This window comes from Eriocheir sinensis, chromosome 9, assembly GCF_024679095.1.
Source record: "Eriocheir sinensis breed Jianghai 21 chromosome 9, ASM2467909v1, whole genome shotgun sequence".
Lineage (NCBI taxonomy): Eukaryota > Metazoa > Arthropoda > Malacostraca > Decapoda > Varunidae > Eriocheir > Eriocheir sinensis.
Window position 1 is genome coordinate 14,726,155 of NC_066517.1, and position 10,522 is coordinate 14,736,676.

The 10,522-nt window shown below is 39.7% G+C and overlaps 2 protein-coding genes across 4 annotated transcripts in view; one reads left to right on the forward strand and one right to left on the reverse strand.

Annotated features, from left to right (window-relative positions):
* LOC126995940 (hemicentin-2-like) overlaps nt 1-10,522 on the reverse strand; it is a 462,936-nt gene that overhangs the window by 276,241 nt on the left and 176,173 nt on the right. The window lies entirely within an intron of this gene.
* The window catches only part of LOC126996284 (uncharacterized), an 85,655-nt gene that overhangs the window by 74,411 nt on the left and 722 nt on the right, over nt 1-10,522 (forward strand). The window lies entirely within an intron of this gene.

Below are 10,522 nucleotides of genomic sequence, written 5' to 3' on the forward strand. Positions count from 1 at the left end.
CTTGTATCTTTCATATTTCAAGAATGAAGTATAACCATCATCCGAACACACACACACACACACACACACACACACACACACACACACACACACACACACACACACACACACACATAATTCTCATATTCCCCCGTTCCTTCCCTGCCATTGTTTATTCCATCATTATCCTCCTCGTTCTCTTACTTCCCTTTACCTGTGCTTTCGGCTGCACTAATCTCCTTTCCCTCCTTCCTTCCCTCCTCATCCTCTCCTTCCTCTCCTTCCTCTCCTTCCCACCTCCTCCTCCTCCTCCTCCTGCTCCTCCTCCTCCTCCTGTCCTCCACCCTGCTAACTCTCCTACCTTTAGGGAACAATAAAAACACATTAAATTTTGTTAAACCTATAAATTTTGGTCTTTTTTTTCCTTCTCGACAACAGATTGGTTGGCAAAGGACCAATAGGCGATGGCGAGGCATCAGGACAAATAATGGAACAATTGGTGTATTGGGAGCACGAGTGGAGGAGGAGGAGGAGGAGGAGGCAGAAAAGGAGGAGGAAGGGAAGGAGAAGGAGGAGGAATACTAAAAGAAAAGCAGGTCATGGCGGAAACACGAAGGAAGAACAATGCAATGATGATGATAATAATAATAATAATAATAATAATAATAATAATAATAATAATAATAATAATAATAATAATAATAATAATAATAATAATAATAATAATAATAATAATAATAATAATAATAATAATAATAATAATAATAATAATAATAATAATAATAATGATAATAATAACAAGAACAACAATAATTACAGTCTAGAGATGGAAGGACAATAAACGGCGACGATTCATCAAAGCGCACTAATGGGATGGGTTAGAGAGAGAGAGAGAGAGAGAGAGAGAGAGAGAGAGAGAGAGAGCAATCTCTCTCTCTCTCTCTTCTCAGCATGGCTATATTAAAATCTTCCGTCATCTATATTAACACATTAACATCCATTTTTATCTTCCATTTCTTTTAAACGTGAAATATTAAAGACCAAAGCGAATTTCACCTTTAATTACTATCATCAGTATTATTATTACTATTATTATTATTATTATTATTATTATTATTATTATTATTATTATTACTAGTAGTTAGTAGTATATTATTAGCTTCCCACCCTCTATTCGTCACGCCGCGGCCCATCTTTCAGGCTTACATCGCGCAGGTAACGCCCGCGTCTCATTTGCACGCGTGAGAAGCACCATCAGTCACGTCTTAGCCAGGTAACCCTCGGCCTCAGGTGTGCTCGGCTCCCACGGACACGGGGACGAAGACAGAAAAAGCACATGCACATAAGAGAAAGGATGAGGAAAGAGAATTAGAGAAAGGACGAGGAAAGAGAATGAGAGGAAGGATGAGGAAAGAGAATGAAGGAAAGAGGAAGGATGAGGAAAGAGGAAGAACGAAAATGACAAATGAACAATAATAACTGGGAAGAAGACAGGATAAGATGATGAAAAAAGAGCTCAGGGACAAATGTAGATGAAATAGGAACGAAAAATGGAAAATTAAAAGACAAGATATTAAGACAACGAACAAAAAGGAAGTAAAGTGAAAATAAGGACACAAAATCGCAGGAAAACAGGAAAACAACAGGATATTGACACAAATAAACAAAAAAACTGATTCGAACAGATAGATCAAGAAGGAAGGAAAAGATAAATTCATAAGGACACAGGGATGAAGGCGTAAAGGATCAACCACACACAACCACATCCTACCATTCCATACCTGAATCCGAGCCCAAATCCTCCCCTAACAACCATTTCCACCCATCTCAACAACTACTTTGCCATATTTCCCTTCCCCTCCCCAAGCCATTTCCAAACCCCTAAGCTCCCTCCCCCCCGCTCCAAACTCTCTAACCTTTACGCCCCAAACCCGTCAATTCCGGAACATACGAGGCAAGGGGAGTCATAACAGTTAACATGTACATAAAGGCGATAACTGCATGGGGTGGGGCGGCAGATAACGGAGGCAATATAGTGCTAAAACACACCCGTGGAGGAGCAGAGCATGCCGCGGAAGAGGAGGAAGAGGATGAGGATGAGGATGAGGAGGAGGAGGATTAGGAGGAGGAGGAGGAGGTTGAGGAGAACGAGTGTATGGAAGAGGGAATCAAGGCACATAATCTCGAACAAAGGAAAATTCAAGATAATACAAAAGAAAGTGAAAATTGAAGGAAAAATCAAAATACAAAAATGAAAGTAGAAATTTGAAGAATGAAAACTTATATGAAAAAAAAAATAGATAAAAAGTTGTTTATTAAGTGTTTTAGTGAGCCTTTGTCTTCGTTTTTCTCTGTCTGTGTTTGTGTCTGTGTTTTTTTTTCTCCCTCTCCCTCTCTCTCTCTCCCACTTACTCTCCATCACTCGTATTCTCTCTCTCCTTTTCTCTCTCCCTCTCCCTTTCCATTTCCCTTTCTCTCTCTCCCTTTCCCTTAGTGTCTCTTTCCTTTACTCTCCCTTTCCTTTGCTTTCCCTTTCCCTTACTCTCCTTTTCCTTCACTCACTCTCTCTCCCTCACTCTCATTCACTCTCTCCCTCACTCTCACTCTCTCCCTTACCCTCACTCTCCCTCCCTCTATCTCATTCTCTTCCAACGCCCTTTTCCCTTCCTTGAGCTCCCCTTACACACCTTTTTACTACACGAGACTGACCGAACTCCCTCACACGGGCGGCGAGGCAGAGCGAAGTAAGATCATTTGGAGTACGCGTCTGTGCCCGAGGGATTAGCGGGGATGTAATGCGTTAGTCCTCCACCGGGAGAGACGAGGCAACAAAAATAAGGAACTCACATAATGTTCGGAGGGGAGGCGGCGGAGGGCATCAAACGACTCTTTGTTCTACTTTATTTTACTCTGACTTTACTTTGCCCTTAATCATTCCCCCTTTATGCTGTGTTGTTTTATATGTGGTGCTCCTCCTCTTCGCCCTCCTCCCCCTCCTCCTCCTCCTCCTCCTCCTCTTCCTCCTCCTCTCGCTTCCCCGTTTGATGGTATGGAGTGATAAAATTTAAGGAAGGTAATAGTAAAAGGGTGTTTCGGCAGACAGACTTACTAACTTGCTTATGTAGTGGTGTGTGTGTGTGTGTGTGTGTGTGTGTGTGTGTGTGTGTGTGTGTGTGTGTGTGTGTGTGTGTGTGTGTGTGTGTGTGTGTTTAGTTATAATAATGCCCAGAATGATAATAATGGTGATAATAATAACTCAACCTTCCCCCCTTTTACCTTTGAAATATTACTCTAATTCCTCTCTCTCTCTCTCTCACACACACTCTCACACACACACACACTCATTACCGTCCACACCTGCCCCACACCTGTCATCACACTCAGCCTCAGGTGTGTCCCCAGCCTCACCATATCTCAAGCTTATCTTAATCTCTCTCTCTCTCTCTCTCTCTCTCTCTGTCCGGGGCTCCGTGAAATATTTCTAATTCTCTCTCTCTAATTTTCCCAGAGCGAGGTAATGAGGCGAAGGAGGTGGAGGATATGTTAAAAATTAAATAACTCCAGAAAAAAAGAAATGGAGTTACAAAAATACGAATATCTTTTTGCAATTTGCTGAGAAACCAAGTCGCTGGTGAGAAAATGACAGAAAAGAAATAGTAAATGGTAAGAAGATGTGATTGAAAATAAGAGATGTTGAGTTACTCCAGAAGAAAAAAGAAATGGTTACAAAAATGAGAATATCCTTTTGCATTTACAGAAAAAACTAAATCGATCGTTAGAAAATTATAAATAGGGAATAGTGAATGGTAAGAAGAGTTGAAAGAAAATAGTAAATGTTGAGTATATGATAAAAAGTAACAACAAAAAAAATGATTACAAAAACGAGGATATCTTTTTACATTTACAGAGAAACTAAATCGTTGTGGAGAATTTGATAAAAAGGAAAGTTAGTAAAAGGTAAGAAGAGTTGAAAGGAACAACTGAGTACGGCAATAAATTCTAGCGGTTAACGGGAAATAAATAAAGAAAGAAACATCACCAAGAAAACTCAATGGCCAGGAACTGAGTGTAAAACCGAGAAGGGGAAAAATATGAATGACCAAAAAATAAGCAAAAAATAAAAAATAATAACCTCGTTGTAGAATATAATGAGGTAAAAAGCAAACAATATTAATTAAAAGAAGAAAGGATAAAAGCAAAATTGGGAAAACTGCAAAAAAAACAAGAGGGAATATTAATAGAAGCAAGTAAAACAAAACATAATCATAAACAGCGAGGAAGGAGGAAAACAACAGGAAGAAAAGAAAACGGAAAAGGTATAAATAAAAAAAAGAAAAGACGTGGAGGAAGCAAATTATGAGCAACAAATAAAAGAAAGATGAGCTCAGTAAATGGCATCTTGAGAGAGAGAGAGAGAGAGAGAGAGAGAAACCTAGATAAAAAGAAAGACAAAGGTAGACAAGTAGGACCAGTAACAATACACAAGAGATTACCTGTCTTTCGTACCTTCTCTCTCTCGCTGTCTCTCTCTCTCTCTCTCTCTCTCTCTCTCTCTCTCTCTCTCTCTCTCTCTCTCTCTCTCTCTCTCTCTCACACACACACACACACACACACATAATGAGGCAGACAATTCGTTACTGGGACTCTGGTGGCCAGCGACTAAATTTTGTTTGTTTGCTCATTTTCGTTGTTTTCCTCGCGTCCTCCTTGATGGGCGGAGAGGGTTGGGAAACTTTCTGACGAGGAGAGACGCGGAGCGGGAAAAAATAGCTCCTCCTAAAACGCAAAAGTAGAGAGTAAAAATATATAGCACACTCGTTTAAGATTTGCTGTATGAGTTCTGGAATCTGTTAAGCAATTTGTGGCTATATATGTGACCTTTTATGGGTGTTTACGGCTAGAAAGGTAAAGGATAAGGAGGTGAAGAGTTAATTGTATCTGTGTACGTATAAATTGCTCTATAATGGGGCTTAATCGTTCTTTTCATCATTCTTTACATACCTAGACTCTTAAGGAGAGGTAAGGATACGAGTGGACAAGCAAAAAATCAGATGAAGAGAAGTAAATGAAATCGGACAACTGAGTACCGTAGAGTTTATTATCTCCGTGTACGTCCGAACATCATATTAAATAATTTGCTCTTTGTAGAAAACTTGAAACTGGCAAGGTAATTATAAATGAAAGTAGCAAAGTCGATACCGTAGATTTTATTACTGAATGTAGGTAGGTATAAATCTTTTTCCAAGTGAGGTCGTTAAACTGCTCTGGTTCTCATCATTTTCTACTCGTGGCAACTAAACTTATATTAAAGATCATCGATGAAATTCACTTTCCCTTAAACATGACCGATAGCTAACTATGTAGACTTGAATAATTCCGCTTTTTCTCATTTCTTCCGTAAGACACAAACAATCAAAAGACATACACACATCCATCTATACATACATACATACATACTGGGATCCACTCACATATATACATACGTACATACATACATTCGCATCTGCAAGTACAAGCTCGAATGGAGACAAACGGTGTACATAAATTAAAGTCAGCGTTGCCAAGTAAATGCTCAGAGTAGATAAATGGAATGACACTGTGACCGATAGAGATGAGGCAGGCGTAATCGATAGATAGATTAGATAGATAGGAAGATAAATAGAGATAGGAAGAGAGAAACAGATTAGCACATTTAGATAAGAGACTCGGATGATAGATAATGGCAAGATATGAATATACATCCACAGACACAAAGTTAAAGACAGATAAACAACAGAGACACACAGATAGGTAGACATAGACACATGGATATCGATAGACGTATAAGATAAATAGATCAACAGAGACAGATATAGATAGGTGAATATAGATTGGTATATAGAGAAATATAGATAGAAAAACAGATATCAAAATAGAGATTGATAAATATGACGCGGACTGACTGATACAGAGACATATAGGCAGGCCGATAGATATTAATGGATGAAGCAGAGAGGCGAAGGATGGATTGACAGATTGATGGGCTCGGATGCTGATGATGCAGGGAGATGAAAGAGGCGGGATGGTGACGCGCAATAGATAAACTGCTTTGATACGCGATAGACAAAGCGGCAGATGGATAGATAGCGTCGCGAAATAAAATAGAGATACGCAGACAGATGAACAGCAAGATAATTAGATAAAAGGATGCCGTGACGAAATAAAACAGACAAAAATAATTATACAAATGGATACTACATAAATAACAGCGACAGACAAATGGATAAACAGATGCTGAAGGGAAACAACAAACAAAAATAATGATACAATTAAATAATGCAGAAAAAAACGACAAATACCAAATGAAGAGGTGGATATAGTAAACCAAAGCAAACAGGAAAATGTAGAAAAACGACATAAATACGACTAAAAAGATGAAAAAAACAGACAAGACAGATAAAACAAATGACGGAAAACGAACGAAAAAAAGAGACAAAGAACAACAAAATAATGAAGAAAAGGGACACGCGACAAAAACAAAAACAGAGAAGAGACAAAACAGATACAAAAACAAAATAAAACAAATACAATACATAAAAAAACACATTATAAAAAGCATGCAAAAAAAAAAACGGAAGCCTATGAAACCATAAATTTAAAACGTATATCTAAAGAACAATTGAAATGAGGGAGAAAGAAGCATCCGAAAGAGGAGCAGGTATAGGGAAACGAGGAAGATGAGGAATAGAAAAGGGGAGGGAGGGAGGGGAGAGGAGGGAGGGAAGAGTAGGGGGGAGGGAGCGGGAGGGGGAGAGGCACATGTAGACAGATCAGAGCGCAGGTGGAGTTCAATCTTTTGAGTGCGCCGCGCCTGATGGATGGGGAGACTCATAAACAATTCAACAGATTAATACATCCCTTTAGCCTGTATAGATGACAGCTATTAATTTTATGGCTTAGTAATTCTCTCTCTCTCTCTCTCTCATTGCTTTTATTACTATTGAATGGTGCGTTAAGCCATTGTCATGGACACCAATAGCAGTGGCAACAACAACAACAACAACAACCTATTCCATTCACCAACACCACTACCACTACCACTACTACAACTACTACTCACTACCAATATCACTCACTACACCTACTATTACTACTACTACTACTACTACTACTACTACTACTACTATTACAACTACTACTACTACTACTACTACTACTACTACTACTACTACTACTATTACTACTACTACTACTACTACTACTACTACTACTACTACTACTACTACTACTCTACTACCGCATCCATAATCCTCACCACTCTCATCACCACCACCACCACCACCCAAACCACCGTAACTCTCCCCCATAAATTAAAAACTTCCCTCGCAGATTCTGGCAATAATTAAAACAAAACGACGTGTGAGATGAGACAGCGAAAGGAAAAAAAAAGAAAAGCGGAAGGAAAAAAAAGGTCCATTAGGTTCCGAGAGAGAGAGAGAGAGAGAGAGAGAGAGAGAGAGAGAGAGAAAAGGGGGAAGGGGGGGCGGGGTGGAAGGAAAGAGGAAAAAGTTAGTTAAAAAATCCACAAATTGAGGTCAGTATTTCACGGGACCTAATTGACCCCCGACCGTGTTCTAATGACCCTTCATGGGAGCAACGTAATGACCGCATAGTTCACGTCATAATTCTCCTCCCCCTCCCCCTTTTCCCCCCTTTCTCTCCCCTCTGCTCCCCTTACCCTCCTCCACCCCCTAATCTCTCCTCCCTTTATCTCTCTTTCATTCTCCCTTTACTCTTTTCTTTTTATCTCCCCTTCCTCATATTCTCTTCCCCTTCCCATTTTCTCTCCCCTCTGCCCCCCTTACCCTCCTCCACCCCATAATCTCCCCCCTTTATCCCTCTTCCACTCTCCCTTTACTCTTTTCTATTTCTCTCCCCTCCCATTTCCTCTCCCCTCTGGTCCCCTTACCCTCCTCCACCCCCTAATCTCCCCCTTTTATCCCTCTTTCATTCTCCCTTTACTCTTTTCTTTTTATCTCCCCTTCCTCATATTCTCCTCCCCTTCCCATTTTGTCTCCCCTCTGGTACCCCTTCTATTATCTCCCCTCTGGTTCCCCCTTTATTCCTTTCTCCTTACTCTTTTCTATCTCCTTTCTCATATTCTCATGTTCTCCTCCCCCTCCCCCTTTTCTCTACCCTCTGTTTCCACTTATCCTCCTCCACCCCCTATGATTATCTCCCCTCTGGTTCCCACTTATCCCTCTTTCTCTCTCTCCTTATTATACTATTTTATTTCTCTCTCTCTCATATTCTCATGTTCTCTCCCCCTCCCCCTTTTCTCTTCCCTCTCGTTCCCTGTACCCTTTCTCCATCCCTTTTTTTTCCCTCTGGTTCCCATTTATCCCTTACTCTCATTCCCTTTACTTTTTCTTCTACCTCTTATGCTATCTCCCCTTTCTTATATTCTCATAAACATCCATGTTGCTAATAACTGTCTTCCTCCCTCATTCCTATTACCAATTTTGCTCTATTGCTTTACTCTAATTCTTCCTCTCTTCTTATTTCTTCCTCTATCTAATTTTCTCCCCCTCTATGTCTTCTTATTTGTCTTTGTCTTCTCCGTTTCTCTTTTTCCCTTTTCAGTAACTCTTTCCGCCCTTTTCACATCAATATTTCTCCTCTTTGTCTTCATGTTTTCCTTCTTACGTGTTTTTTTCATTTTTTTTCAATTTCTACTCCATTCATAATTTTCACTCATTTTCCTCCTTCACGTTACCCGAGCAACAGACTCACCCTCCCTTCCTCTCTCCTTCCCTCCCATTCTCCTTCTCTCCCTCCCCCTCTCTTTACTTTATCCTTAAATTGCTCGTATAACCTCACCCTCCTCTTTTTCCTCCAATTACTCTCCCTTCCCTAGTTTTCTATTACATAATCTCCCAAGTTTTTCTCTGGTTTTACTGTTCCCTCTCTTCTCTTCTCTCCCCTTCCCTCCTTCCTCCATTTTGTAATCCTCCACATTTTCTCTCTTTACCTTCACCCACTAATCCTTTGTTTCCGCTCCTTTTTCTTCCCTTTTCCATTACCCTTTCGTTTATTTCCACGCATTGTTCCCCTATTCCCTCTTATTCCTTTTCCTTCTCTCCCCTTACACTAATCCTCCAGCTTTTGTTACCCTTTTCGCTCTATCAAACCCCTTTCCCTTTCCTCATATTCTTAAGTCCTCCTCTTTTCCCATAATTCCACTTTCCTTCCCCTATTCGATATTAATATCCTCTATTCTTCCACTCTCCTTCAGCCTTCTCTTCCTATCCTTTTCCTCTCCTCTCCTTTCCTTTCCTTTCCTTTCCTTAACTTTCTTTTCTGTTCCTATCCTTTTCTTTTCCTATTTAATCATTCGCTTTTTTGTCTCCTTTCTTTACCCTATTCGTGTTTCCCTTAACCGTGTATACATCCACCTTACCTTTTCCCCCTTCCTTCTTTCCCCCTTCATCTCATTTCCACACCACATCCATCTCTTCGCTGTGATGGATGTAGTTTCACAGTTTTATATTCATCTTCATCCGTTTCCCTATTCTCCTTATCCCTGTACACCCCGTTAAAATTCCTCCCTTCTATTACGCACTTATTCATCCCATTTCCATTTCTCATTCATCTCTTCGTTGTGAGAGATAATTTTACATTTGCATCTTCGTTTTTATCCCTTTCCCTTTTCTCAACATTGTACACATCCACCCTACCCTCCCTTCTTCTCTTCACCCATTCATGCCATTTCAAAATACCTCTTCGTTATTAGGGACACTGTTACATATTTAATTTCGCTCATATCCTCATTCTGGCATTTCACTTTCCGCAAGGCTTTGAGGGCGGTACGACATTTTTTCCTCCTCGTACATTACTTTTTTACGTGTTGCTTCGAAGTCAGACAGCTGCTTAATTTCTGGCTCACTATTAAGGGTTTTTTCACGTGTTTCTTTGCCCTCCGTTTCCATTTGTTCCTCCTGTGGCGCTTGCGTAATACTCTTCGGGATTAATTCAGACATTTTCACTACATTTTTTATAACGTTTCTCATTTTTTCTTGGTACTGTTCGTGTTTTTCTTTATATTTTGCTTCAATTTTACATTTCTTCCTCCTGTGGCGCTTCCGTAATACTCTTCGGGATTAATTCAGACATTTTCACTAATTTTTTTATAACGTTTCTCATTTTTTCTTGCAGCTGTTTGCGTTTTTCTTTGTATTTTGCTTTAATTTTACATTTCTTACACATCGTTTCAATTCGTTCCTCCTGTGGCGGTTGCGTTACACTCTTCGGGATTAATTTAGACACTTATACTGACTTTTTGTACTGTTCCTCATTTTTCTCACCATTTCTTTAGTATTTCTTTATTTTCTTTTACTTTACATTTCTTTCATATTTTCCTTAGTTTCTCTTCACGCTTTTTTCCCCTTTTTTCTGTATTTGGAGGTCGCGTTACACTTTCCTTATTAAATTTGATAACTTTCATTTTCCGTACTATCCTTTCTCTGTTTCCCATGTTTTCAAGCAGCTTTCGTCTCTTTCTTCC